The sequence below is a fragment of the Triturus cristatus genome, chromosome 2_2, assembly GCF_964204655.1.
Source record: "Triturus cristatus chromosome 2_2, aTriCri1.1, whole genome shotgun sequence".
In the NCBI taxonomy this organism is placed as follows: domain Eukaryota; kingdom Metazoa; phylum Chordata; class Amphibia; order Caudata; family Salamandridae; genus Triturus; species Triturus cristatus.
In genome coordinates, this window is record NC_140582.1 from 1,153,406,845 (window position 1) to 1,153,434,448 (window position 27,604).

The window sequence follows — 27,604 nt, forward strand, 5'->3', positions numbered from 1 at the left end:
TTCTAGGTCGGGGACCGTTCGGTCTGCCGAAGGCAGAACCGGAAGTCGGAGATTTAATGTTTCTTAGAGTGGCTATTTAGCCCGCCTCTCTTTTTGCTTTTCCTCCATTGGCTGGCTTCCTAAACGGAGGCCAGCCATTGGAGGAGAGAGCCGTCCCTCCAAATAGGCTCCGTCTTTTTCAGATTCGGGGGCGTGTTCCATGCTCTTCTTTCCATTTTTTAGCCACGCCCCTGAATATGAAACCACCGCTGCGTTTCTCCGAGGCATTGCTTCGCCTCGGAGAAAGGCAGTGGTGTGCTTGTCTGTTTTTCCCCTCTTTTATACACGTTTCTTTACCTTTTCCCAGTTTTAACAGTAAAGCCACAATTGAATTGCTCTCTTAGGTTGGACATAGAACCCCCCTCTGAAATATCAAACATCTTTGCCTTCAAGTGCTCATGACTGTGCCTGAGGGGTTTTGTTTTGTATATTTTTGTCATCAGAGCTTCGTATTCCTGTCTACGGGACCGGTCGCATGAGTCTATCGTGGTGTGAAAAGTGAAGCATCTTGCTAGTGAAAAGATGGCTCCTTATTTTCGTGTAAACAAAGGTGAAGCAAAAGAAAATCGCCGCCTTCCTCTGCACCTAGGATCCTGGCTACTGTTGAGTTGCCTACTGATTGTTTTGCGTAAATTAAATCAAGGGCCAGAGAAAATATAGGCGCCGTGGTTAAAGCACGAGTTGAAATCAGGTCACTGTGTGGCTGCCGCTTCAGCAGCGCCTGGCCCAAACCTGTGCTCAAAGCACGCGACGCTGTCGAGTTTCCTTTAGTCCTTTTCCAAATCAACAGCTTTATATTTCAATTAAATACCGAAAGCACTATCACATTAATATAGTAAGTTCTAGCATAATTAAGGCGCATTACTCAATGTAACTCCAAACAGTGTTACTTAAATGTCTCTACAACTGGCATCATGTACTGTTTTCCCACGGAAGCCTTTTGTAGAAGTGTTCGCATCTTCATATCTTGCTGAGCTCCTTTTCCTGTTATGAAATAATATTACCAGCATTTCGTGTTTTTTAACCAAGGTTAATCCACCCGCCGTTTCTTATTGCCTGTTTATCAAGAATAGTTGTAGTACTAAGTCAAGGATACGATCTCACCTATCTTGGCAGCAAACAGAAACCCATATGCCATGGCAAACCTGCTGAAAAGATATACCTATCTATTATTTTAAAAAAGCAGCAGTGAGTGGTTTGGGACGGGCATTCTCCTCGGAGAAGCCGGTTTGAAATGAAACACACATCTTGTTTGTGGTTACAAAATGTATTTAACTCTTCTTCATTCATACTTATTTTTGGTCTTTAAGAACAAACCATGTGTAAAAAGGGGGGTCGGATTTCCTTGTGACTTTGTTTTTCTCTGATCGCGCAGTCTTAAATACCGTCATATGGCACACGGAAGTATTTTTGCTTGCTAAACGCTTGTGTGTTCGCATAACAACAAACTCTCTCTACCTCACTACTCCACTCTATCTCACTACCTCACTATCTCACAACTTCTCTCTCTCAAAACATCACTACCTCACTCTCTAGCTCACAACCTCACAACTTCACTCTCTCTCACTCACTACCTCACTACCTCAATCACTCTCTATCTCACTACCTCACTCTTTCTATCTCACTAACTCACTTTCACTCTCTCTTTCACAACATCACTCTATGCTTATATATCACTACCTCACAACATCCCTCTCCCTCACTACCTCACTCTTTCACTACCTCACTCTCTCACTACCTCACTCTCTCTATCTCACTACCTCACTCTCTATCTACCTCACTCTCTATCTCACTACCTCACTCTCTATCTACCTCACTCTCTCTCACTACCTCACTCTCTATTTCAATACCTCACTCTCTCTCTCTATCTCACTACCTCACTCTCTCTCTGCTAATGCAATAGGTATCACATATGCAAAAAAAAGTTAATGCCAATAGAAATGACAATGCCATTTATTTAGGGATACAAAAATGATTAAAAAATAATGAGCAATACCAATAGCTCTACCTATAATATTGCCGAGACCATTGCATTGTAAATGCTTGTTGTATATTACATCCTGCAGTGATTGCCCATGAACGGGGTTAGCGCCCTTCAAAGGTGCAATTTATGACTATACAAAGGCAAGAGAAAGGGAAGAGGTGTGGCGCAGCAGCCAGGGCACCTGACTCCGGACCACACGGTTCGATCCGCGGTGCCGGCGGCAGGTTAGTCCAGCACCATGTGACTCTGGGCAATAGCTCGCTTACTCTTCCCAATGGCCCCCAGCGCCTTGACACTCTGGGATAATTGTGCGCTCTACAAATACTGGATTTCATTACAAAGTGAGAGGAAAGGGAGTAATACGGGTTTCAGAAGTGGAGCTGAAGGATTTTTTTTTTCTCATATAGCTTTTATTGCATTTTATTTACTTTGTAATCTATATTTATAGTAGGTTCTTGCATGAAATTCTTTATTGCTCGATTATCAAAAATCATTGCAATTAAAAACAAAATTATGAATAAGAAACAAATCCACTATTCACCAATTAATATACAACTGTGTACACATAAAAGGATGGTTATTTCTATGGTTACATGTCACATTAGAACCTACCACAGCTGCACTTCTTTTATCACAATGGTTAAAAATTCATAAATCAAATAACATATGATAGTCAGATTAACAGGAATGTGTAATAAAAACTAAAGACATTAAATGGCCTTGTGCAAACGAGCAATAAAACAAACAGCTATAAAGTGTCAGAGTGCAAAAATTGTAGACAATATAAGTCCTTGTGCAAATAAGCCATAAAAAAGACCAGGTGCTTCCATATACTCATTAGGTGTTAATCACAAAAACTGCCTAACGACAGAAACATAAAATCCAACTGCAAACGCATTCAAAGTGCCAATAACCTGGCAACAGCATCCATATATTTTCTAAAATATACCTTACCCTTAATTGCACACTGCAGATGCCAGCAGGATTTCAACAATTGATAAAAATCTTATCATCTGACATAATAGTGGAATCGATTCACCTGATAAAACATAAAATAAGAGCCTTGCGGGCCTATCTAACCCTAGCTTTAAGGTATAGAGGTTTCAATTATACACGGCGTATTTTAAGCAGTTTAGGGGACGCACACACACAATATGTAAAAAGGTTTCACATTGCCACCCGCACAGTCTACATTCCAAGTTTGGCCATTGTTGCATACAAATCGATGTGCCTTCTTTAGTTGGGTATATGCCAAGTCTTAATTTTAAAAATATTTCCTTCATGTGGGCCGAAAAATGGGCATTTAAATAAGGCTGAATTCGCAGGGAATAATAGGAATTAATCACAGACCAGGCATGAGCTTTTGCCACTAAAGCTGCCTTATCCGCACGAATTGGATGAATTTTGATCTTTTAAAAAAAATATGTTTAACCCCTTGAGTGCCCATGACGAGATAGTCTCGTCATGGGCCGCGGTTGCGCTGTGCCCATGACGAGACTATCTCGTCATGAACCCCGCCCGCTAATTCAACGCCCGGCACAGGGCGGGGAAAGGGCGGGGCACACAAGGGGTTAAAACTGGGCTTTGTCATTCCAGGAAGCCCGGTCTGCAACTCAAAACTCTGAAGGCATCATGAAATCTCGGAACGCCATGCGTATGCATAAGTAGAATGGGCTATTTCACGCCAGCAATAATTTGCTAAAGACTCACGACAAGACAAGAATAGGGAATACATACATTTCAAAAATGACCCTGGCGCCACCATGGATTGTCTTTGCAGACCAAACTCCAGTCTTATTTCCGCTTGGCCATTCGACCTTGGGATCCCAAAGACTGACTTATAGGCCTTAATAACTAACAAATCCATTATTTTAGCATCTTGACCCCTGGTAGTAGACACACCATAAGCAATAGTTGGTTGTAGCTTTGCACCCATCATTTTAAGGAGATGTTCATACGAATTGCACCTCAATAATTTGAGAAAACATTTAAAGGCATAAATTAAAGTCAGCATTTTTACCCTTAAGAGTTTAAAATCGCTTCTGAATGACACTCCATTATCAAATAAAATACCCAGATATTTATGTTTTCACCACTTTAATTGGCCCACCTCTAGCCCTCCATGAATCAGTCTTAAATTTCGATGGGCCTATTTTCATAATTTTAGTTTTTTTCACATTCAATTCTAGACCATTGACTAATATGTCATCATCAAATGCATTGATCAGTCTTTGTAGGACTATTGGGGTGTGGCTCAAAAGAATGGTGTCATCAGCACATTGCCGGTAGCTAAGATGCACCTCAGCGTATTTGTGAGAATGGGCGTTTACAGACTCAAGATGCTCTAAAAGATCTTACATTAAAAGATTAAAAAGGAAAGGTGCAAGTGTGCAGCCCTCCTTAAGGCCATTATAAGGTTTGATTTTTTGAGCTGTATGCCCATCACCTAACTTGACATGGACCCAAGCATTGGTATATAGAAAAATTATAGCATCCAACAACTTTTGGGGAATACCCCACTCAGCAAGTATTTTCCATAATAAAACACGAGGCACCGAATCAAAGGCAGCTTTTAAATCTATGAAACAAATAAATAGATTTTGCGTTTTTAAAATTGACGGTTGAGCTAATAAAGTAAGGGCCATCAAATTAACATTAGTAGATTGACCCTTACGAAATCCCGTCTGGTTAGTTGAAACGCTTTCATTGCGTTTCATCATAGGATACAGTTCAAGTTCAATACAATGAATACCATGTACATTATGCAAATAATCAGCAAACAGCTCTACCAACCCCCCCACCACTGCTCTTTGCTGTTGCCCTAACACAGTGGCTGTACCAGACTAGTAATAACATCCACCCACGCTGAGCCCAAACCTGGTCACCCAGGGTATACATTAGCATTAACCTATATGGATTTTTAGGTCTGGCTTGACAGTACACTCATAAGCCATACCTTTTGACATTGCCAATGCTTGTTTTGAGGAATTGGGAGTCTGGGGCATTTCCAAAGTGAGTGGAAGTGCAGATCAAATCTCCAAGCTATTGGATTGAGGGTTTTATTAAATGAGCATTTATTTTTGGGAAACCATCGAACTGGGGATGTTTCTGATGTGAAAAGAAGTGCATTCAAAGTCCTCGGTGTGAACCCCGAGATGTGTCTAGACAGGCTGCACCCTTTATGTTTTTTAAGACGGATATCAAGCGAGAGTTTGCTCGTATTTCTGTTTTTAGGCTCCACTCCTCTTCCTATCCCCACATGCCCTCCATTTCCGGTAGCTTTCATTTTTGCGCTAGGTTCTTTGGAAGTGTTTTATTTTATTCACTTCTAAAGCTTGTAGGTTCCCAGTGAGAAACGGGTCTCAACAGGCATCCATTTGAAATCCGGAAGGGCCTGAGAGGTGTGATCAGTTTCTTGGCTTTAGTCAGGAGTTCAGCTGCTCTGTGTAGAATGGCTCATAAAGAGAAAGACAAGAGACGAATGGGGCCCGAACAGGTAATGTCTCCTGTTCTTACACTTATCCTGTAATTAGTGCACAACTTGGAGCACAATCCCACACTTAATGGGGCACTTATGCCTGAACCTTTAAGGCCCTCATTGTTGTGCAGAGTGGTAATCCTACGCCAGCTCTTTAGAATTATGAACCCGCACTAAAAAAAAAACAAAAGTGTTACAGAGGTGAGAAATGAACCCAATTATAGAACCTGCTTTTCGTCTATCATTTCCCACTTTCTGAAAGCTAAAAGCAAGTGGAAAATATAAGCAGAAGAGGGCATGGAATTCGAGAAAAACACGATTAATGCTTCGTAATACTAGGACCCAGGGACATCTTAAGGATTTTGGGGGCCCTGGGCCAAAAATATTTTGGGGGCCCCTGTTCAGAACAGCTTTGAATTTATGATCCAATATGAGCCCCTGTTTCCCACGCAGTTTCCGCTTCCTCAGCTGCATTAGCCTATATATTCCTGATGCAAACAGACGCTTGCAGCTGACAGCAGTAGTATTTAGTGTTTCCTGCCTTGCTACTGGGTTTTTAATACTTTTTAAATTGTATATTGTGGCTGAATTACTCTGTGCTTTTTAACAATTTCCTCTACCTACGCGCACTTGCACTTTACTTGATTCTGCTTGCCTGCACCTCCTTAGCTGCTCCGATTCACATCTCGCTTTTTCTCCAGTCCTGGTCCGCCGTGGCTGATACGCCGATTGTGCGGAGGGCTGGGGCTACTATCGGGCTCCCCCCTTCCGCCCCCGTAGTTTCCGCTTCCTCAGCTGCGTTAGCGGTCCAGTTTCATCAAAGGCATTAGCCTATATATTCCCGATGCAAACGGACGCATGCCTTCGGCGCGCCACTGGTGTGCCAAAGGCAAGGCCCTCTGCGCCCTTCAGCATCCCGGGGGCGTCTGGCTCTGGCCATGCTGCCCAGTTCCCCTCCGGTGAGTTTCTTCCACTACATTACAATAGGGAAAAAACGCTTAGCCTTAGGTGGCTACCATTATGTCAGTGTACAGCCGCTGATCCGAGCTTGGAGGTAGACTTTCGATTTAATAAGTGCAACTGGTCTCTCCTCCAGCCCAGGAAACTTGCACCCAAGATCCTCCCATGCAACAATAACTGTAAAAACAATAAGAAAACAGAGGACTTAAAAGCCACCCTTTTAAATTGTCGTTCTATGCAAATGCATGAACCACACATTTATGACCTACTTTTAGACGAACAGCCTGATCTTTTATTTCTCACTGAGACCTGGCTGTCTGTAGCCTCCAACCCTACTATCACTTTGGCCATCCCTACGGGTTATATAACCCTTAGGAGAGACCGACATAGTTGGAAGGCTGCCGGTGTCACCATAATTTACAATTAAAAACTAAACTGCTCTCCCATACCAATGGAAAACATCGAGGGTGCAGAGTCCATAGGCTTCTGCTGTACCTTATCCCACCATCATAGCATAGCTGTTTTTATGATTTATAGACCTCTCGGTGCAATTGGAAATGTTATTACTACACTTAATACAGCCACCACCTCCCTGGCCTTAAAATACAACAACTGCCTTCTTCTGGGAGATTTAATTATGTATATGGACAATGGAAAAGACCCTCAAACAATTTCCTTGTTTGGGACGCTGCAGGCCTGCAACATGTTCTTCGGCCACCCATGAGAAGGGCCATACCCTAGACCAAATCTTTCACAACTTTGACATATAAGCAAGCCTACCTCTTCCCATTACCTGGTCTGACCACCTCCTATTAAAATGTGTAATTCCCAACTCTGCCACAGCCCCTCGGGCTAACACAGGGCAGAGGGTCCCTAATTACAGGACGTTCCATAAAATATCCATCCCGATGTTAGCAGATGCCCTCGGTTGTTCCTCACCGAAGCTGTCTGGCTGCCCCGACTCGGACACCCTCTCAATAGATTCATGGCTCCTTACCAACATTGGTACAGTGGTACCGGTTGTTTCCCGCTCCTCAAAGAGGTCGGCCTCACCAGCTTCATGGTTTAATGGTTCCCTCAGATCTAGCAAAAGAAATTGTAGAAAAATGGAACGGAAATGGCGTAACTCCTATCTACCTGAGGACAGGAAGGTGTATAAAGACACCTTAAAAGCTCATTACATTTTTGTGAAGGCAACCAAGAAAAACTTTTTTAAAACCAAAATAGAAAATGCCCAAAATAAGAGTAAGGAAATCTTTAGCATAGTTAAATCCTTTACCGTCCCGAAAGCAGGCACAAAGGAAGGGCCATGTACGGAAGAATGGTCTAAGCAAATAGCTCAATTCTTCCACAAAAGGATCTCCGTGATCCAACAAGCCTTCAGTAACATTTCAGAGGAAGAACTGACCTTCTACCTTAGTTCCGATAGCAAATTTCACCTCTTGGTCCTCCATCTTTACTAGTTTCCCCTGAGTTTTAGCTTGAAGAGTCCCTGACCCTTCTCCAAACTATTTAGTCTGGCTCTCCTACCGACCCATGTCCAGCGAATATCTTGAACCTATTAGCTCCCACCATAAACCTCACGGTAAACCAGCTCTTTAATGCTTCCCTCTCCTCAGGCAACATGCCGAAATTATGGAAGAATGCTAAGATTCTTCCACTGATAAAAAAGGCTAACGCCAAACTGACGGACCCTGCCAACTACAGGCCAATCTTCCTGCCCTCTCCAAAGTTTTAGAAAAGCATGTAAACAAGGCCCTCCAAAAACACATTGATGATGGGAAGCTCCTTCATGAGTCCCAATCCGGTTTTAGGGCTAACTACAGTACGGAGTCCGCTCTCCTGGATGTGATTGAATTTCTCAAGCGTAAGCTGGACCAGGTAGGCAAGGCTGTTCTGATAGTGCTCGATCTGTCGGCGGCCTTCGATACGGTCCCACATGAGAGGCTCCTGGAGAGACTTGCTAACATCAACCTGGGAGGGCGCCTTAACATGGATGTCATCCTTCTTGGCAAATAGATCTCAGGACATCTGGCTCCCACCTTTCTCATCCCCGGTTCCGGCCATGAATGTAGGTGTCACTCAGGGCTCCATTCTCCATCCTACCCTTTTTAATATACATCTATCCCCCCTTGCATTTCTGGTAGAGGAAGAGAGCGTCAAAATTGGTTCCTATACTGATGACAGCTGATTTTTACATGTGAAAAAGGAACCGACTTTGACAGTGCAATGATTAGGTCTTGCCTCACAAAGGTTTTTAACTGGCTTAAGATCAATCAGCTGAAGTGCAATCCTGACAAAACTGAAGTAATCCAGAAATGCCTGACTGGAGCTCTTGATGGCCAAAAGATCTGCTGCCCCCCCCCGCACCCCCCCCCCCGGAAAAGGAGAAAGTCAAAAACGTAGGAATTGTCATAGACAAGACACTCTCCATGCGCTTTCCAATCCAAAATCTAACTGAAGCTTGCTTTGGCATACTCCGGATGCTAATAAAATTCCTGCCACTGTTACCGCATGAAAGTAGAAAGATCGTGGCGCAGGCTCTGGTGACATCAAAGCTTGACTATGTCAACAGCTTGTACCTCGGTCTTCCCAAAGCCCTTATCCAGCGCCTACAAGTAGTACAAAACGTGACCAGAGCCATCCTAAGACCTAAACCCAGATCTAGTATGAACCCTATTCTTAAGTCTCTACACTGGCTCCGCATAAAAGAACGGATCAACTTCAAAGCGATGACCATCTTCTTTAAAGCTTTCCACAGCTTAGGAGCCGGCTACCTAAATAAGCGAGTTAATCACTGCACAACATCTAGACCCCTAAGATCTTCCAATGCCTACCTGGCCATCGTGCCTAAAATATGCCGTGCCCGCACTGGAGGCAGATCCCTCTGCTTTCTAGGCGCAAAATTGTGGAATAGACTCCCTGAGTCTCTGAGACTAACCACAGACCTACTCTCTTTCAGGAAGAACTTAAAAACCTGGCTTTTTAATAACTGATGGGTCTTTTACGCACGTTTTCCTCCCGCTGTCATGTGCCAAGACACTCTAGTCTGAGTGGCTGCGCGCTTTATTAAATACATTATTTCATTTAATTTCATTAGGTCCCTGACAGTGCAAAGGAACACTCGTCCAAATTCTAAGGGCCTTATTTATGAGGCCTTGTTTCAGTTTTATGTCGCCGGTGCGTCACTTTTTGTGACGCACCGGCAGCGAAAACAAGCATTGGCTTAGCCAATAGGTCTCGCTTTTGGGACCGTATAAGTGTTTAGCCATGCAACAGTTGCATAACTAAACAATTATAAGGTCCAAAAGCGAGACCTATTGGCTATGCCAATGCTTGTTTTAAGTGCTGCAATCTATTGAAGCCTCACGGAGAACATCAAAGCGGCCGTGCTGCCGCGCAGGTGATCGCGATCAAACATCAAAGCGGCTGTGCGGCCGCGAAAGTGAAAGTAATCTCGGTAAAGCGCAACGCGCGCGCCCGCGCACATGCACTGTAGCTTTAGGCTGGCCTGGTAGCACTTTTTGGAACCCTCACAAAATGTCTCGCCAGACCAGCGCATGCGCTGGGTCAGGCGAGACCAAAAAAGGGGGCCTTGTTGCGCCCTATTTACAAAGTGACCCATCTAGGCAGATGCGTCACTTTGTAAAGCCCTGCACCACATTATACCTGTGCCAGGTATAATGTATGCAGGGTGGGTGTTACCCCGCAAAAAGCCTCGTAGAAGTGGCACATTGAAATCTATGAGAACTCAGTGCGCCACTTCTAGGAGGCCATTGCGTCAATATCTTACACCTGCCTCACAGCAGGTGTAAGACTGATGCAGGCCCTTTCACATGGGGCTTGCCCCATGAGAAAAGACACATTGCTGGACTTGCGTCTATTTTCAGACACACCCCAGCAATGCATCACTTTTGCGCCTACAGATACGCCAGAAATACTGACGTATCTGTAACTCCTTGCGACATGATGCGACATACAGTAAATATGACGCATCCGTCACGTTGCAAGGAGGGTGCACTAAGAAGTGGCGCATCCCTGTTTTCACACAGCGAGGCATCACTTCTCATAAATAAGGCCCTAAATGTGTTTACATCTAATATTCAGGGATGGTATGTGTGTTTTCAATATTGTAACACAGCAGCAGCACACCAATATTACTGCAAATAATCTCTGTGACGCCCTCCCATTTCTTATGTGTTAGGCCTTGTTTTGATCTAAAAGAGACTTTTTTTCAGTATACTGCATGAAACAAACACAACATTTCTAAGCAAAATGGCTGTACTAGACTATCACACATCAGGCACATAAAACATAAATTAAAGGAAAACTGTATTTAAAACAATCCGTTTAAGAAATAATCAAGGTCATTAGGGCAAAACTCTGGAGAACGGAGCTGACTTTGTCAGGGGGCCCCCTGAAAGGCTGGGGCCCTGGGCCAGAGCCCACTTTGCCCCTGCATTAAAACGTCTCTGCTAGGACCCACTTGTTATTCCCCATTTAGGGTCTCAAACTTGTATTGCGTATTATTACCACTAACCCTGGACGGAGCTAGCGGCGTTCCACGGAGTTATGAAAAAACTTTGTGGAACTCCGCTCCGCCATCCGCCTCCATAGAAGCAGGGCCCGGAGACTTTGCTCTAGCGGGCGCCGGGGTGCAGGAGCCCATGACCTGCTGCCAGCCGAGGGTCCATGTGGCCGGGACGTGGGTCCCTCGTGACCAGGCAGACTCTCAGATCCCCCTGGCCTGGCTGGGTTGAGAAACAGGGACCTGGCCCGGGGTCTGGGCTTCAGGCAGGGCCTGGGGTGTGGGAGCCCACGTCCTGCGGCCAGCTGAGGGTCCCGATGCCCGTCACTAGGGGTCCATCGGGCCAGGGCAGGCCTCCCCCACTACGCCTGCGTGTCAAGGAGCCTGCGGGCCCCAGGTCAGAGTTCCGTCGGCGGCCCCCCTCGCAGCCGTGTGCCCGAGACCCAGCTAAGGTGTCACGGCAGGAGGCGTTCTACACCTCTGATCCTCAGGAGCGAAGCTAGGTCTCACCTTCCCCGAGAATACTGCAAGTCTCCAAGATAGATATAACAGGAACCTTACAAGTATTCCCAGGGAGCGATGAGCAGACTCGGAAACTTCCACGAAGTAGGTGTAGTGCAGGAGGGATCGATGAAACAACAAGAAGGTACTGTGAACAAAAAGGACAGTCAATATTAGAGCTCTAAACATAAAGGGGACAATAGATGAGGGGTTCTAAAATGTGATTGTAAACAACTGAATTGTGTGAGGTCTCAACTTACCCAGAATATAAGCAACGTGAATCAAGGGACACTCAAAGTCTGAATGCAATCTAGTTATGCTGCTCATCTTTGAACGAGAGACATCATCCTCTAGAACAATCTTTGCAAGACTGGAGCAAAATCGCTAGATCCTTGAACTAAAAGTTTTTAGAACAATGTCCGGACGTGGAAGTTCCAAAAAATAAAAAAGGATTAACTGTAGTAAGTTTTACGCAAGGCAATGGTGAGTCGACGGAAACAAAGTTGCCTCGCTTGTAAATTTGTATCTGAAATGGGAAAGTCTCTCGAACCGGGTTTTTAGTTCATAGGTTGCACCTGGAACCAGGATTCTCTCTGATGCCGTTATGGAAAGAGAATCAGCGTGCAGACGAATTTCTTTCGGCAGGCAATGGGAATACTTTTTGGAAACGCCGGGAGTGGCGTGCAGACAAAACGCCGCGAAAGGCGCACTGACAGACGCCGAGTATGGCGGGCAGGAGAACGCCATGATCGGCGTGCAGTCAAGTGCCGAAGCTGAAGTATGGCAGGCTAACGCCGAGACCGGCCAAAGCTGAAGTACAGGAGACACCGCAAACAGCGGGCAAAATCCAAGACTCGAATGTTCCAACGAAGCAGAGGTAGAATTCAGAACAGGCAGGGATGTCCAACGGATTGGAGAAGCCAAGCAATGAGTGAAGGGGGCGTTTCTCTATTCAACGGCCACATGTAATCCAATTGGTTGTCAGACGTCACCAGACCAAAAGACATGAGCGTTTTGATTCGTTGCCAGGTATCCAGAGACCACACACAATTACCCTAACCCTCCCAATGCATTGTGGTACTAGTAGTGCTGAATGGGTGTTATTTTAGGTCTGGGAGGTTTTGCGGGTAACAGTTCTCCCCCTCAAAGGTGGTCTAACCGGGCGCGGTTTATCAGGGTGGAGAGCATGAAATCTGCGTATTAGCGTAGGAGCATGCACATGTTCAGCTAATTCCCATGTTCTCTCATCTGCATTGTAACCCACCCAATCTACCAGGTATTGTAGTTTCCCTTGATGTCTTCGGGAATCAATGATTTTCTCAACCTCATACTCTAGTTCTCCTTCTACTGTTATGGGTGGAGGTGGGGGTTCAGAACAGGAAGGCTGAATGTACGGCTTTAGTAAAGAGATGTGAAATACTGGATGTATTTGCATTTCCGGGGGTAACTCGAGCTTCATCACTACAGGGGAGATAATCTTAACAATGTGGTAGGGTCCTACGTATCGGGGTTGTAATTTTCTGGGCCCCGCTAGTTGGAGGTTTTTGGTTGCTAACCATACTTGATCCCCTATGTCGTATTTAGGGCCCTCTTGTCTATGTTTGTCAGCTTGTCTTTTCATCTGTTGTTTAGTTTCTTGTAACTCATCTTTTGCCTGATTCCATATGGTTTGTAAATTTGCATGATGCTCTAGGACAGCAGGGATATCTACTAGTGATGGTGGGAGATCTAGCGGTAAGGACTTGGGGTGGTAACCATGAGAAAAAAAGAAAGGTGACATCTTGGTGGCTGAGTGCATGGAATTGTTATATGCAAATTCAGCGAGAGCTAAGGCAAAAACCCAATCACTAGAGAGGGTACCGAGCAGACACCTAAGATATTGTTCTAGTGTTTGATTAGTCCTTTCGGTCTGCCCGTCTGTTTGAGGATGGTATGCTGTGGACAGACGATGGTCTATATGTAATGCCTGACACAACCCTTGCCAGAATCTGGACACAAATTGGGGACCTCTGTCTGACACAATGATAAAAGGTAATCCGTGTAACCGGACGATATGTTCTATAAAAATATTGGCTAGTTCTCGGGCCTTGGGTATCTGAGGTAAAGGAATTAAATGGGACATTTTAGAGAGCATGTCTACCACAACGAGAATTGTGGTATACCCTCTGAATTCAGGCATGTCCGTGATAAAATCAAGACTAATTGAGTGCCAAGGGGTTGGTGGGATAGGTAATGGTTGGAGAAGTCCAGCAGGAGCACTGTGTAATGCTTTTTGTCGAGCACATGTGGGACACGCCCCCACAAAGGAAAAGACGTCTTGATTCATACCCTTCCACCAAAACCATCTCTTGCATATTTGAAGGGTCTTTTCTTTACCTGGGTGTCCTACTAAGGGTAGAGCATGACACCATTGAAGGAGGGTCTTACGGAGTTCTTCAGAGGGTACATAGATGCAATTGTCATGAAAATAGATGCCGTCTTTGATCATATTGAGAGGATCGGTTAACCACTCTTCAGGCAATAGAGTGGAATATGCAATGGATAGTTTTGTTAGCAGTGAATCAGGGACTTCTGGGTTCTTGTCACCTATGGCTGCTATTTTACTATCAGGAATGAGGGGTACCGGATTGTCGGCATAATGTTTGGATTCAATACCCATTCGTGATAAGGCATCGGCCTTGCCATGTTTGTTTCCAGGACGGAACGAGATGATAAAATTGTATTCGCTAAAGAAAGACACCCATCTCATTTGTCTTGGTGTAAGGGCTCTGGCTGATTTAAAAAATTGTAAATTTCTGTGGTCTGAGTAGATTGTAATCACATGAGGTGAGCCAAGGAGATAATGGCGCCATTCCTGAAAGGCTAGTTTAATGGCTAAGAGCTCGCGTTCGCCAATGGTGTAATTTTGTTCGGCTGGTAGTAAGGTTTTGGAGAAATAGGCAATGGGGTGCATTGTTTCTGATCTGGTGTCTCTTTGAGAGAGTATTCCCCCTACTGCATATTGTGAAGCGTCAGCCTCGATGAAATACGGTTGAGTCTCATCATCATGACGTATTATGGGGGCAGAGGTGAATCTGCTTTTTGGCTCCTGAAAAGATCTTTCTGCTACCTCATCCCATAAGAAGGGTATCCCTTTCTTAAGGAGTCTTGTGATTGGACGTACGAGATCAGAGAAATGGTCTATAAACCTCCTATAGAAGTTTGCAAAACCAATGAAGGATTGTACTTCTTTCACGTTCTGTGGACTAGTCCATTGGAGTATGGCAGATATTTTAGCGGGATCCATTTGTAACCCTTCCTCCGATATCACAAAACCCAAAAAATCTACCTTCTTCGCATGAAAAAGGCATTTGTCTAACTTGGCAAATAGACGATTGTCTTGGAGACATTGAAGGACTTTCTTAACATGAACAATATGCTCTTGTTCATTCTGGGAGTAAATAAGTATATCGTCGATGTATACGATCACGAATACATCGAGATATTCTCTCAATACTTCGTTGATGAAGAATTGAAAGGCGGCTGGGGCATTACATAACCCGAATGGCATAACACAGTATTCATATAGGCCAAATTTGGTGCGGAAAGCCGTCTTCCACTCATCCCCTTCTCGTACGCGAATCAAATGATAGGCGCCACGGAGGTCCAGTTTGGTGAAGATTTTGGCCTTGCGTACTTGATCCAGGAGTGTGGAGATGAGTGGAAGAGGGTATCTGTTTTTTATCGTCACCTTATTTAAGGCGCGATAGTCCAGGCAAGCTCTTAGCCCACCTTCTTGTTTGGGTATGAAAAAGATGGGCGAGGACACCGGAGAGGTCGAGTGTCGGATGAATCCCTTTTTAAGCATATCATTGAGATATTCCTGTAAGTATCTTGTTTCAGGTTCAGTTAGAGCATAGATTCTGCTAAGGGGTAACTCGGCCCCAGGGACCAGATCTATTCGGCAATCATAGGATCTGTGAGGGGGTAGTTCAACAGCCTTAATTTCGTCAAACACAGTGACAAAGTCTTGGTATTCCGCTGGAAGAGTAGAGGGATAAGTAGATCCTGCCCAGTATAAAGGTACATGCATATGTATCATATCGTTGTAACAATGTTCGACACAATAAGCTGAATTCAGTGTGACTGTTCGGTTTTCCCAATTTATGTTGGGGTTATGTTGCTGTAACCAGGGAATCCCCACAATCACTCCGAAAGGAGGAGTATCGATTAAATCAAAAACTATTTTCTCCGTATGACCGTTGTCACAGGTCATAAGCAACTCGGGTGTGTGATAAGTTACTAATCCTGAGGATAGATCTGATCCATCAACCGCTCTTACTTTCTCGGGTTGGGACTTTCTGATAAACTCGATTCCACACGTTTTAGCTAAGGCGATATCAAGGAAATTGCCAGTGGCTCCAGAATCCACCATGACAGGTAAGGATTTTCTATGTTGGGGGGATAACAGTAGTACCACTGATATGGTCAGATGTTTGGGTATCAGGGAGGAGGTATTTGCCAAAAAGGGTGAGACCTGTAGACCTGTCGGACTTGGAAGAACGGTCTCGTTACCTTCCAAGTCTAGGCGTTTTCCAAGTGTACCACAGAGATCGATTTGTTCAGGGGAGGCTTTTTACTTGAACGAGGTTTAACTGGGCAGTCTTGGGCATAATGCCCTTCCTTCCCACAATAGAGACATAAATTCATCTGTCGCCTCTTATCCTTTTCTTCTTGCGTTAGTGGTCCTCTGACCCCTCCGATTTGCATCGGCTCACTAGAGTCTTTCACTTCTCTTTTGTCATGTCTTGAATTCAGGAATCGTGGATATTCTAATTTGACCTTTTCCCCTTTCCTTTCGTGCAGTCTGTGATCTAATTTTACTACTAGGTCTATGAAAGAGGCACAATCTTCAGGGGGATCGACAATTTGAGACAAGATATCCTTTAATTCGTCTCTTAAACCCCTGTAAAATAATGAGGTTCTTTTAGCTTCAGGCCATTGAGTTTCCGTAACGAGGCGGTTAAATGTCGTAATATATGTTAATAGATCCTTGGATCCTTGCTTTAAACCCAGTAGCTCGTTATCGCTGGCCTGCATATAAGAATGTCTGGCAAAGAGGCTTCTCATGCTCTCCTTAAACTGAGGTAAATTATATAAGATAGGGTCGTCATTTTCCACTAAGGTAACGGCCCACAATGCAGCATTCCCGGATAGGTAGGATATAATAAATGCAACCTTTGCCGCATCGTCAGGAAAGGCTGCTGCTTTACTGAGAAATTGTAAGTGACACTGGTACATAAAGACGGCAAATTTGTTGCTATCACCCGTGAATCTCTCAGGCATGGCTAATGGTGTTTGTGGAGCTGTGACTACAGTGACATTCACCGGGTTGGATGTAGCATTGTCCAAGGAAGATGTGCTTGGAAAGGATGGAACCTGAAAGCGTGCCGGCTGGATGTAGAGTTTTTTATAACGGGTACCACTATCCATGCCTATAGACTTCTGACTTCTCAGCATATCTATCTCTAAGACTAGTCTTTGATTTTCTGTTTTAACCTCTTGGAGTTCTGTTTGTAAGGTGACTAACGCATTGGCGAGATCCGCCATGGATAGTTCAGAGGCAGCTGCTCCAGTTACCAGAGTCTCTTTATCCATACTTCGCTCGGGGGATCAAATTAAACGTGGGCTTGGCTTTCTGTCACGGCAGGAGGCGTTCTTTACCTCTGATCCTCAAGAGCGAAGCTAGGTCTCACCTTCCCCGAGAATACTGCAAGTCTCCAAGATAGATATAACAGGAACCTTACAAGTATTCCCAGGGAGCGATGAGCAGACTCGGAAACTTCCACGAAGTAGGTGCAGTGCAGGAGGGATCGATGAAACAACAAGAAGGTACTGTGAACAAAAAGGACAGTCAATATTAGAGCTCTAAACATAAAGGGGACAATAGATGAGGGGTTCTAAAATGTGATTGTAAACAACTGAATTGTGTGAGGTCTCAACTTACCCAGAATATAAGCAACGTGAATCAAGGGACACTCAAACTCTGAATGCAATCTAGTTATGCTGCTCATCTTTGAACGAGAGACATCATCCTCTAGAACAATCTTTGCAAGACTGGAGCAAAATCGCTAGATCCTTGAACTAAAAGTTTTTAGAACAATGTCCGGACGTGGAAGTTCCAAAAAATAAAAAAGGATTAACTGTAGTAAGTTTTCCGCAAGGCAATGTTGAAACAAAGAATTGTATCGCTCCTTGAGTCGACGGAAACAAAGTTGCCTCGCTTGTAAATTTGTATCTGAAATGGGAAAGTCTCGCGAACCGGGTTTTTAGTTCATAGTTTGCACCTGGAACCAGGATTCTCTCTGATGCCGTTATGGAAAGAGAATCAGCGTGCAGACGAATTTCTTTCGGCAGGCAATGGGAATACTTTTTGGAAACGCCGGGAGTGGCGTGCAGACAAAACGCCGCGAAAGGCGCACTGACAGACGCCGAGTATGGCGGGCAGGAGAACGCCGTGATCGGCGTGCAGTCAAGTGCCGAAGCTGGAGAACGCCGTGATCGGCGTGCAGTCAAGTGCCGAAGCTGAAGTACGGCAGGCTAACGCCGAGACCGGCCAAAGCTGACGTACAGAAGACACCGCAAACAGCGGGCAAAATCCAAGACTCGAATGTTCCAACGAAGCAGAGGTAGAATTCAGAACAGGCAGGGATGTCCAACGGATTGGAGAAGCCAAGCAATCAGTGAAGGGGGCGTTTCTCTATTCAACGGCCACATGTAATCCAATTGGTTGTCAGACGTCACCAGACCAAAAGACATGAGCGTTTTGATTCGTTGCCAGGTATCCAGAGACCACACACAATTACCCTAACCCTCCCAATGCATTGTGGTACTAGTAGTGCTGAATGGGTGTTATTTTAGGTCTGGGAGGTTTTGCGGGTAACATAAGGGCTCTGATGAGCCCCCAGGAAGCAGAGCCCCCTGAGCCCTCCAAGAGCATGCGGGAGCCCTTCCTTTAAGGCGCAGGGAGGGCTGATGGGTGACCGTCGGGTCCGGCCATCTGGTCACGCCATTTCCCCCTCGACCATCTGGCCGTGCACAATACTTTCCAATGAGGTGACCAGATGACCGGGCTGCCCTGAAAGTCCCGATGAGGGCTCGTTTGCACCCCGATCCAGCCAGGGCTCTGTGAGGTCGAACGCATCCGCGCCTTGGGTCGCCTCAGTCACTCGGTGCTCATGGGTTACCAGAAAAGGGGGTACCCTTCCTCCGGATTACTAGGGACAGGGTATGCTGAAACCCATCTCGGTGGGAGGTGTGCTGGATGGGGACCCACATGGCTCTCTCCTTCTGGCGCCTCTGATCCCGGCAAGGGTGGGGTGGGCTGCCCGCCGGCACAGCTCAAGGGCTGCCCGTCAACGGATGGCTGACGTGCAGGTGGGGCGACCCTCCCTCATTGCCAGGTACCCGGTGTGACCCGGTCCTGTGCGGCTGGGCCAAGGGGTGAGGGGCTTGAAGGCTCGCGCGGTCCCTCCCGCTTACCCCAGCGGTTGGGCTGCTGCTAGCTCCCGTCGCTTCGGGAGCCCCCCTTGTCCACGGGTGGGCAGGGGGACTCCCAGGTTAAGTGCCTGGTAACGCAATTTTTCTCCCAATGGTGCAGTCTGACTCCCAGAGTGGAAGCCTTGAACGGGGCGCCTGGGTTGTCTCGCCACGCGGGCGGTGGACGTATGGTGTTGCCTTTGTCCCGCCTCTCCTGCGCCTGCAGGTGGGTGAACGTTTTCGAAAAGTTGCCTGTGACTCTTGGCGGTGGATCACTTGGCTCGTGCGTCGATGAAGAATGCAGCTAGCTGCGAGAATTAGTGTGAATTGCAGGACATATTGATTATCGACACTTCAAACGCAACTTGCGGCCCCATATTCCTCCTGGGGCTACGCCTGTCTGAGGGTCCCTTGATCATGAATCACCCCGGGGCTTCCACGGGACGTGGCTGGGGCCATCACAGGTTTAGCTCCGCTTCCCTTCGTCCCCCCCACAAGTTCAGACCAACCCGATCGCCCATGGCAGGGTCCCTCGATGGGTCCTGTCATGGAGGTACACCGCCGGCACGCCTAGCCCCACTTAACCGCCTCTGCAGGGAGAAGGGGGCTGGCGACCGGACTGCCCCAGGCACTTCCCAGGGATCCTGACCACGTGCCGTGCCTGGCTTTCTGCGGTGTCCCACCGGCTGCCTGCGTGCACCTGCCTCGGGAGCCCACCTCTGCGGCCGACTTTCTGGGGAGGGCGAACCCCCTCCAGATCCGATCTGGGGACAGAGGACGTGCTCCGCCGGAATGCCTGGCAGCTCCCCCCGACGCTACGGTGTTTTTCCGACTATGACCTCAGATCAGACGTGGCGATCGCTGAATTTAGGCATATTACTAAGCGGAGGCAAAAAAACTAACCAGGATTCCCCCAGTAACGGCGAGTGAAGATCCCAGCGCCGTATCCACGCCTGGCGGCGGGTGCAGGAAATGTAGCGTACTGAAAACCAACTCCCAGGCGTCGCTCAGGGGGCCCTAGTCCTTCTGATCGAGGCTCATACCGCGGACGGTGTCGGGCCGGTAGCTGCCCCAGGCGCGCCGGGATCGGGTCTTCTTGGAGTCGGGTTGCTTGGGAATGCAGCCCAAAGCAGGTGGTAAACTCCATCTAAGGCTAAATACGGGCGCAAGACCGATAGCCAACAAGTACCGTAAGGGAAAGTTGAAAATAACTTTGAAGAGAGAGATTAAGAGGGTGTGAAACCGTCGAGAGGGAAGCGGGTGGGGTCCGTGCAGTCCGCCCAGAAGATTCAACACAGCGGGGAGGTCGGTGGCCCGGGAGTTCCGGATCCCCTCCGCGGGACCGGTGCATGGGCCCTACCCGGCCCCTACAGGGCGCATTTCCTCCACGGCGGTGCACCGAGACTGGCTCTGGGTCAGCTGGGAAGGCTTTGGGGCGGCATATGGCCCTTCCGCTCTGGCGGTGGGTGTTTTACCACCTTCCTGGCAGCAACTACCCTGTGTCCGCGGGGCCGAGGGAGATTCGACCACCTCCGCACCCTCCCTCTGGCACCCGCTCCCGGCAGCCCCTCGGGGCACACCTGGGCATAGAAGGGGAGACGGAGCCACCTACTCCTGGTGCGGCTGTCGACTGGGGCAAACTGTGCTCAGTGCGCCTCAAGCATGTTGTGCTGCCGGGCAGAAAGGCCCACGCCAGAATCCAGGGGTCTACCACGATGTCGGTTACCCACCCGACCTGTCTTGAAAGGCGGACAAAGGAGTCTAACACGTGCGCGAGTCGGAGGGCTGAGCGAAACCCTGTGGTGCAATGAAGGTGAGGGCTGGCGTGCGCCGGCTGAGGTGGGATCCTGCCAACTGGAATGGCATGGTGAGCAAAAAAACTATGGATTTAGGCCCAGATCTCTGTACTGGGCTGAATGTATGACATTGTTCTGCATTCTGTCCATCAATAGTTCTTTCTGCATTGGTCACCCCGAGTGGGATGGGTATGCCCAGACGTGGGTCCCGTGCTCTCCATGCCACTGGAGTCAAGCTATCCTGGCTGATGAGGGCTGAAAGCCCGAAACCGGTCCTAGGATGCTTGTTTCCAGTCCAGGGAGGACCTTACATGGCAGTTCAGGCTGGACTATTCCCATTGGGCGCAGGGTCAAGACTGATTTGAATATGGCTTGGTCCAAACTGGAATGGCATGGTGAGCAAAAAACTGATGAAGTTGGGCCCAGATCTCTGTACTGGGGTGAATGTATGACATTGTTCTGCATTCTGTTCATCAATTGTTCTTTTTGCACTTGTCACCCCAAGTGGGACGGGTATGCCCAGACATGGGTCCCGTGCTCTCCATGCCAATGGAGTCAAGCTATCTTTGCTGATGAGGGCTGAAAGCCCCTAAACCGGTCCTAGGGTGCGTTCATAAAGTTATTCACAAAAACGTCTCTCGTTCTTTGTTAAATTGAATACGAGACAAAAAGGCTTCATGAAGGTGAGAGGTTGTCTCAAAAATGTCACTCTTCTGCAAAATATCATAAAAGGGGCACGAAAAAACAACAGTAACTTAGTAGCAGTAGTGTTCATAGATATCTCAAATGCCTTTGACTGTCAGCCATGGTCACATTCTACAGAGTGTTGCAAGGCACAGAGTTCCATCATATATCAGAGACATAATAAAAGACTTATACACTGACTCAACAACATTTTTCAAGGGGAAGAACAACGAAGCAACTCCTGAAATATCAATGAAATCTAGGGTTAACCCTTTCGGTGCGTCGGACGCACGGGACCCATCCAACGCATATGTGGTCCTGTGCGTCAGACGCGCCTGTGCGTCAGACGGCACCCGCGCGTCTGACGCCATGACCCAGGGAATCCCTCTGGTGCGGGCACCAGAGGGATTACCTTTACCCCACTAGAGCTTCGGGAGCTGGGGAAGAGCTTCCCCAGCTCCCGAGGGCTCCCCCCAGGGTTCCCTGAAATGACGATCAGCGCACACGTCACGCTGACGTCATTTCAGTGAAACCGAAACTGAAATTCCTTTCTACGTGCTTAGGGGGCTATCTCAGCCCCTTGAGCATGTAGAAAGGCGGGAGAGGTATCGTTGGAAAGGGGTTCCCTGCTTGGGATTGCCCCAGGAGGGCGAACCCCAAGCAGGGATCCACCCATTAGACACCAGGGAGGGGGGAGTGGCCCCTTGGGCAAGGGCCTTTGCTCCCCCCAAAATAATTTGGGCATATTTAGTCTTTCTGCCCCCCCTGGGGGGCATATGGGGCAGTAGACCTCAATATGCCCCCCCGGGGGGGCAGAAAGCCCACTAGATACCAGGGATTTGTATATACATTATAATTAGGGGTGGGGGCTACCCAATATGGGCATGCCAATGCCCTCACCCCCCGCCGCAAAGGTATAGTCTTTCTGCCCCCCTGGGGGCATATGGGCCAGTAGTCCCCAATCTGCCCCCCCGGGGGGTCAGAAAGCACCCTAGATGCCAGGGATTTTTTTTTATAGGCCCGGGGTGGGGGCTGCCTAGAATGGGCATGCAAATGCCCCCACCCTTCCCCCCAAAGACAACAAAAGACTTTCTGACCCCCCACGAGGCAGATGGGTCAATAGCCTCTGATCTGCCCCCCGGGGGGGGCAGAAAGCCCACTAAGCGCCAGGGATTTTATTTTTATATAGGTAGGGGTGGGGGCTGCCCAGAATTGGCAAATCAATGCCCCCACCCATAACAAAAATGCTACAGTCTTTCCGCACCCCCCCTGGGAGGCAGATGGGGCACTAGCACCATATCTGCACCCCCCGGGGGGGGGGAAGAAAGCCCACTAGCCACCAGGTTGAGGGGTGCCAAGAATGGACATGCCAATGCCCCCACCCACCCCAAAAAAGATGCCACAGTCTTTCTACCCCTCCCAGGAGGCAGATGGGGGCAGTAGCCGCTGATCTGCCCCCCGGGGGGGCAGAAAGCCCACTATGCGCCAACGAATATAGTGGCTTTTTTATATGCTGGGGTGGTGGCTGATCAGAATTAGCATCCCAATGCCCCCGACCACCCAAAAGAATAGCCACAGTCTTTCTGCCCCCCTCGGGGGCATATCGGGGCAATAGTCCCTGATTTCCCCCCTCCCCAGGGCGGCAGAAAGCCCACTAGGCACCAACTTTTTTTTCAGAATGTGCCTACCTGTGGATTTTGGGTCCTAGCGCAGCCGGCACCTAGGGAAACATAGCAAACCTATATATTTTTTTAACTAGATATTGAGGGGAATCCAGGATGGGGTGACTTGTGTGGCTGTCATTAGGTTCTGTTACCCAGAATCCCTTTCAAACCTCAAACTTAGTTAAAAAAAAAACATTTTCCTCACATTTCTGTGATGGAAAGCTCTGGAATCTGCATGGATCCACAAACTTCAACCCACCACGCATTCCCCAAAGTCTTCCGAGAAAAATGGTACCTCACTTGTGTGGTTAGGCCTAGTGCCTGTGTCAGGAAACGGCCCAAACCGTAACGTGGACACACCCCCTGTGTGTCTAGTTTTAAAAAATGTATAGGTTTGCTAGGTTTCCCTAGGTGCCGGTAGAGCTAGGGTCCAAAATCTACAGCTAGGCACTTTCCAAAAAAAGGGTCAGTTTTCACTGTGAAAATGTGGTGTGTCCACATTGCATTTTGGGCCGTTTCCTGTCGCGGGCACTTGGCCTACCCACACAAGTGAGGTATAATTTTTCTTGGAAGACTTTGGGGAATGGGGGGTGAGTGGAATATTGTGGATCCACGCAGATTTCAGAACTTTTCACCACGAAAATGTGAGAAAAATGTGTTTTTTTAACAAAGTTTGAGGTTTGCTAGGGATTCTGGGTAACAGAGCCTGGTGAGAGCCACACAAGTCACCCCATCTTGGATTCCCCTGGGTGTCTAGTTTTCAAAAATGTATTGGTTATCTAGGTTTCCCTATGTGCCGGCAGAGCTAGAGTTCAAAATCTACAGCTAGGCACTTTGCAAAATAGTGTCAGTTTTCACTGTAGAATGTGGTGTGTCCACATTGTATTTTGGGCCATTTCCTGACACGGGCACTAGGCCTACCCACACAAGTGAGGTACCATTTTTCTCTGAAGACTTTGGGAAATGCGGGGTGAGTGGAATTTTGTGGATCCACGCAGATTTCAGAACTTTTCACCACAGAAATGTGTGGAAAATGTGTTTTTTTTTACAAATTTTGAGGTTTGCAAGGGATTCTGGGTAACAGAGCTTAGCGAGAGCCCCACAAGTCACCCCCTCCTGTATTCCCTGGGTGTCTAGTTTTCAAAATTGTATTGGTTATCTAGGTTTCCCTACGTGCTGGCAGAACTAGGGTCAGGGCCGTTTCTACCATTAGGCAGGACTAGGCGTCTGCCTAGGGCGGCAAAAGGGGGAGGGCGGCAAAATACAAGTTCTTTTATATCTAAAGAGGGGTTGCTATAATGCACCAGTTACAGCTGCAGTGGCAGCGCAGTCCTAACATGCTTGGGGGCTCTGGCTCAGCTGCTAGAGCTTGGCCTGCAAAGTGGTACAAAGTAATTAATAGACGTCACAGTCACAGTTGTTTCAGAAACAATAGGCGGGTCGCCGTGGCAGTTCTTCAGAAGTTTTGGGCTGCTGCGAGTGCAGCTCAGGGGCAGATCTCAGGCCTCACAAATGGAGATTGCCAGCCAGAACCTGTCCCACACTATGATCGTAACAAAGGCCGCGAGACCCTAGAGGGTCCCTCCCAGCCACGGCCATCACGCCCCAGAACTGATACCCGGAGGGGTGCTGAGGATATCCCTGCCTGCGGCCCCCAGCTCGCGTCCCTGACAGCATTGTAGGTGAGACGGCCGGGAGAAGCCCCGGGTGGTGGCGACTAGGGCAGTGGGGTTGATTATATTGCACCGCTTGCAGGGATTGGCTGAGCTGCTAATAGACTCCTGCCTCGGGCGCCTGGACTTGAGCAGGTGCTGCTGGCCAGACTCTGTGAGGGGGGCTAAGGGGCAAAGCTACTGGTCCACACGGCAGCAGGGATAAGGTGGAGCGTGGAGGCCACACACTGCTTGATCTCGGGACCGATAACCTGCGTGCCTGGAATGCAACGCACCTTGTCCCTCCGCAGTATCAGGGTCCAATACTGGCGATTCCTGTGATGGAGTCGACCCACCTCAAACCACCTGGCTCAAAGCTACTGGTGGCGCACACTGGCCTGCTGCCTAGCAATGAATATGGCATTGGCAGCACCGCATGCCAACATCAAATACTGTTTGAACTCATAAGAGTAACATTCATTTAGTGTTAAGTTGTATAGTGAATTTGTGTTAAATTGAGTTTATTAAATAACACACAAACAGTTTTTGATTCACATAATTTAAGTGTGTTTACATTTGTAGAGACATTTCTTGTCTTTAGCTTTGCTTCACGTAGGTTGTGGTTTTCCACGGCCTTGTTTTCACATTGTCGTATCTGTCAGGGACGCAGGGCTACATCCCATAATGTGAAGGCACGCCAAAAATAGTCAGAAGATTGTATGAAAAATCTTCACAGCTTGAATAAATTATTATAAACTAGGTGTGCAGGCCCACTCTCTATATTAACATCTGATATCCTGCCACCGAAGGACCTAGCTGAAACAGAGTGTCTAGTGTGCTGCCCAGCCGAGAGCTCAGTGCCGAGCCAGAATGGCCTCGCTGTGACTCGGGCACGCAAGCCCATTGGGCTCACAGGGCTTCAGCCCCCCGTTGTGTGTGGCAGCCCGGGCTGAGACAGCTTCCCGGGCACACACAGCCGCACCAGAGTACTTCACAGGTCTTTAAAAGACAATTTGCTCGCTAACGAGGCTATGTTGTTTATTCACCCTTCTTAGAGCCCCTGCATCTCCACTCTGCCTATTGCTGGAAGAATTAACCCCCCCCCAAATTTTTCTTAGCCTCCCCCCCCGAAATTTGGCTCTAGTTGTACCTCTGCTGTGACTCCATGCGGCCACCACGAGGCCCGCTATTTGCCGTGGCGCAGGTTCGCTTGCTGGCCTCCCGCCTCCGAAAGAAGTAAGTGTGTCCTCAGAGCCCAGTATGTAGTTACACTTGCTACTTGTAATGGGTGCTATAAAATTGGGTACATTCTGAGCTGCCTGCCGTACCTCTGTAGTCTGAGAAGTGTGTAGTCATGCAGTCTTTCTCTGCTCGGTTTGAGCAGTGATGCGTTAGCGCAATTTAGTGTAGTGTAACTGAGTCTGGGTAGGGTGCCTGTGCGGGTTGACTAGTGCTGCTTGCAATTTGCCTACTTATAGTGCCGTGGGCGGCGCCACACACTAGACAAAACAACGATATCTCCAGCACCGGCCATCCTGCCCAGTTTAACAGTATGATCAAGTTACAGCAATGCCCTTAAATTTCTGGCACTTTGCAACAGTTTGAAGATCCTCTTAGAGTTTCTCCTTGCTTATATGGGTTTAATTTCTGATATTTATGTTTCCCTCGTCTTTATTGCTTGATTTTGCTCACGAGAATGTGTCACACATAGTCGTTAACATGTCACTCATAATTAGCCTGAAATTATGAAAATGTCACTCATGGCAATCTGAAACCTTGGCAGCTTTGCCCGGCGCTTGACAGCTGAGGCACTATAAGGCGTGACTTTGCATTTCAGTGCGGTGATACGGACCACCATACTGAAATGTGTTAGTCTAACGCCTGATTTTTGACTCTTGACAGGGCTGAATGCATTAATTCTTCTAGCCTTAATGACAGGGGGAGAGAGTGATCAGGCCTGAGAGTGCTGGTAGTAAAAGGGAGGGGGCGGCATTTTTCAATTCTCGCCTAGGGCGGCAAAACACCTAGAAATGGCCCTGACTAGGGTTCAAAATCTACAGCTAGGCACTTTGCAAAAAAAGGGTCAGTTTTCACTGTGAAAATGTGATGTGTCCACGTTGCGTTTTGGGCAGTTTCCTGATGCGGGCACTAGGCCTACCCACACAAGTGAGGTACCATTTTTCTCTGAAGACTTTGGGAAATGCGGGGTAAGTGGAATTTTGTAGATCCACGCAGATTTCAGAACTTTTCACCACAGAAATGTGTGGAAAATGTGTTTTTTTTTTACAAAGTTTGAGGTTTGCAAGGGATTCTGGGTAACGGAGCCTGGTGAGAGCCACACAAGTAACCCCCTTCTGTATTCCCCTGGGTGTCTAGTTTTCAAAAATGTATTGGTTATCTAGGTTTCCCTACGTGCTGGCAGAACTAGAGTTCAAAATCTACAGCTAGGCACTTTGCAAAAAAAGTGTCAGTTTTCACTGTGAAAATGTGGTGTGGCCATGTTGCGTTTTGGGCCATTTCCTGACGCCGGCACTAGGCCTACCCACACAAGTGAGCTACCATTTTTATCGGAAGACTTTGGGGAATTGGGGGTGAGTGGAATTTTGTGGACCCACGCAGATTTCAGAACTTTTCACCACAGAAATGTGACGAAAATTTGTTTTTTTAACAAAGTTTGAGGTTTGCAAGGGATTCTGGGTAACGGAGCCTGGTGAGAGCCACACAAGTCACCCCCTTCTGTATTCCCCTGGGTGTCTAGTTTTCAAAAATGTATTGGTTATCTAGGTTTCCCTACGTGCTG

The 27,604-nt window shown here is 47.6% G+C and overlaps 1 non-coding gene across 1 annotated transcript; it reads left to right on the top strand.

The window, feature by feature from the left end:
• Window positions 1-19,264: 19,264 nt before the first annotated feature.
• LOC146863271 (5.8S ribosomal RNA) lies at window positions 19,265-19,418 on the top strand. Its single transcript, XR_014978671.1, has one exon. It is a non-coding gene; the product is annotated as a 5.8S ribosomal RNA (ribosomal RNA).
• Window positions 19,419-27,604: the final 8,186 nt, after the last annotated feature.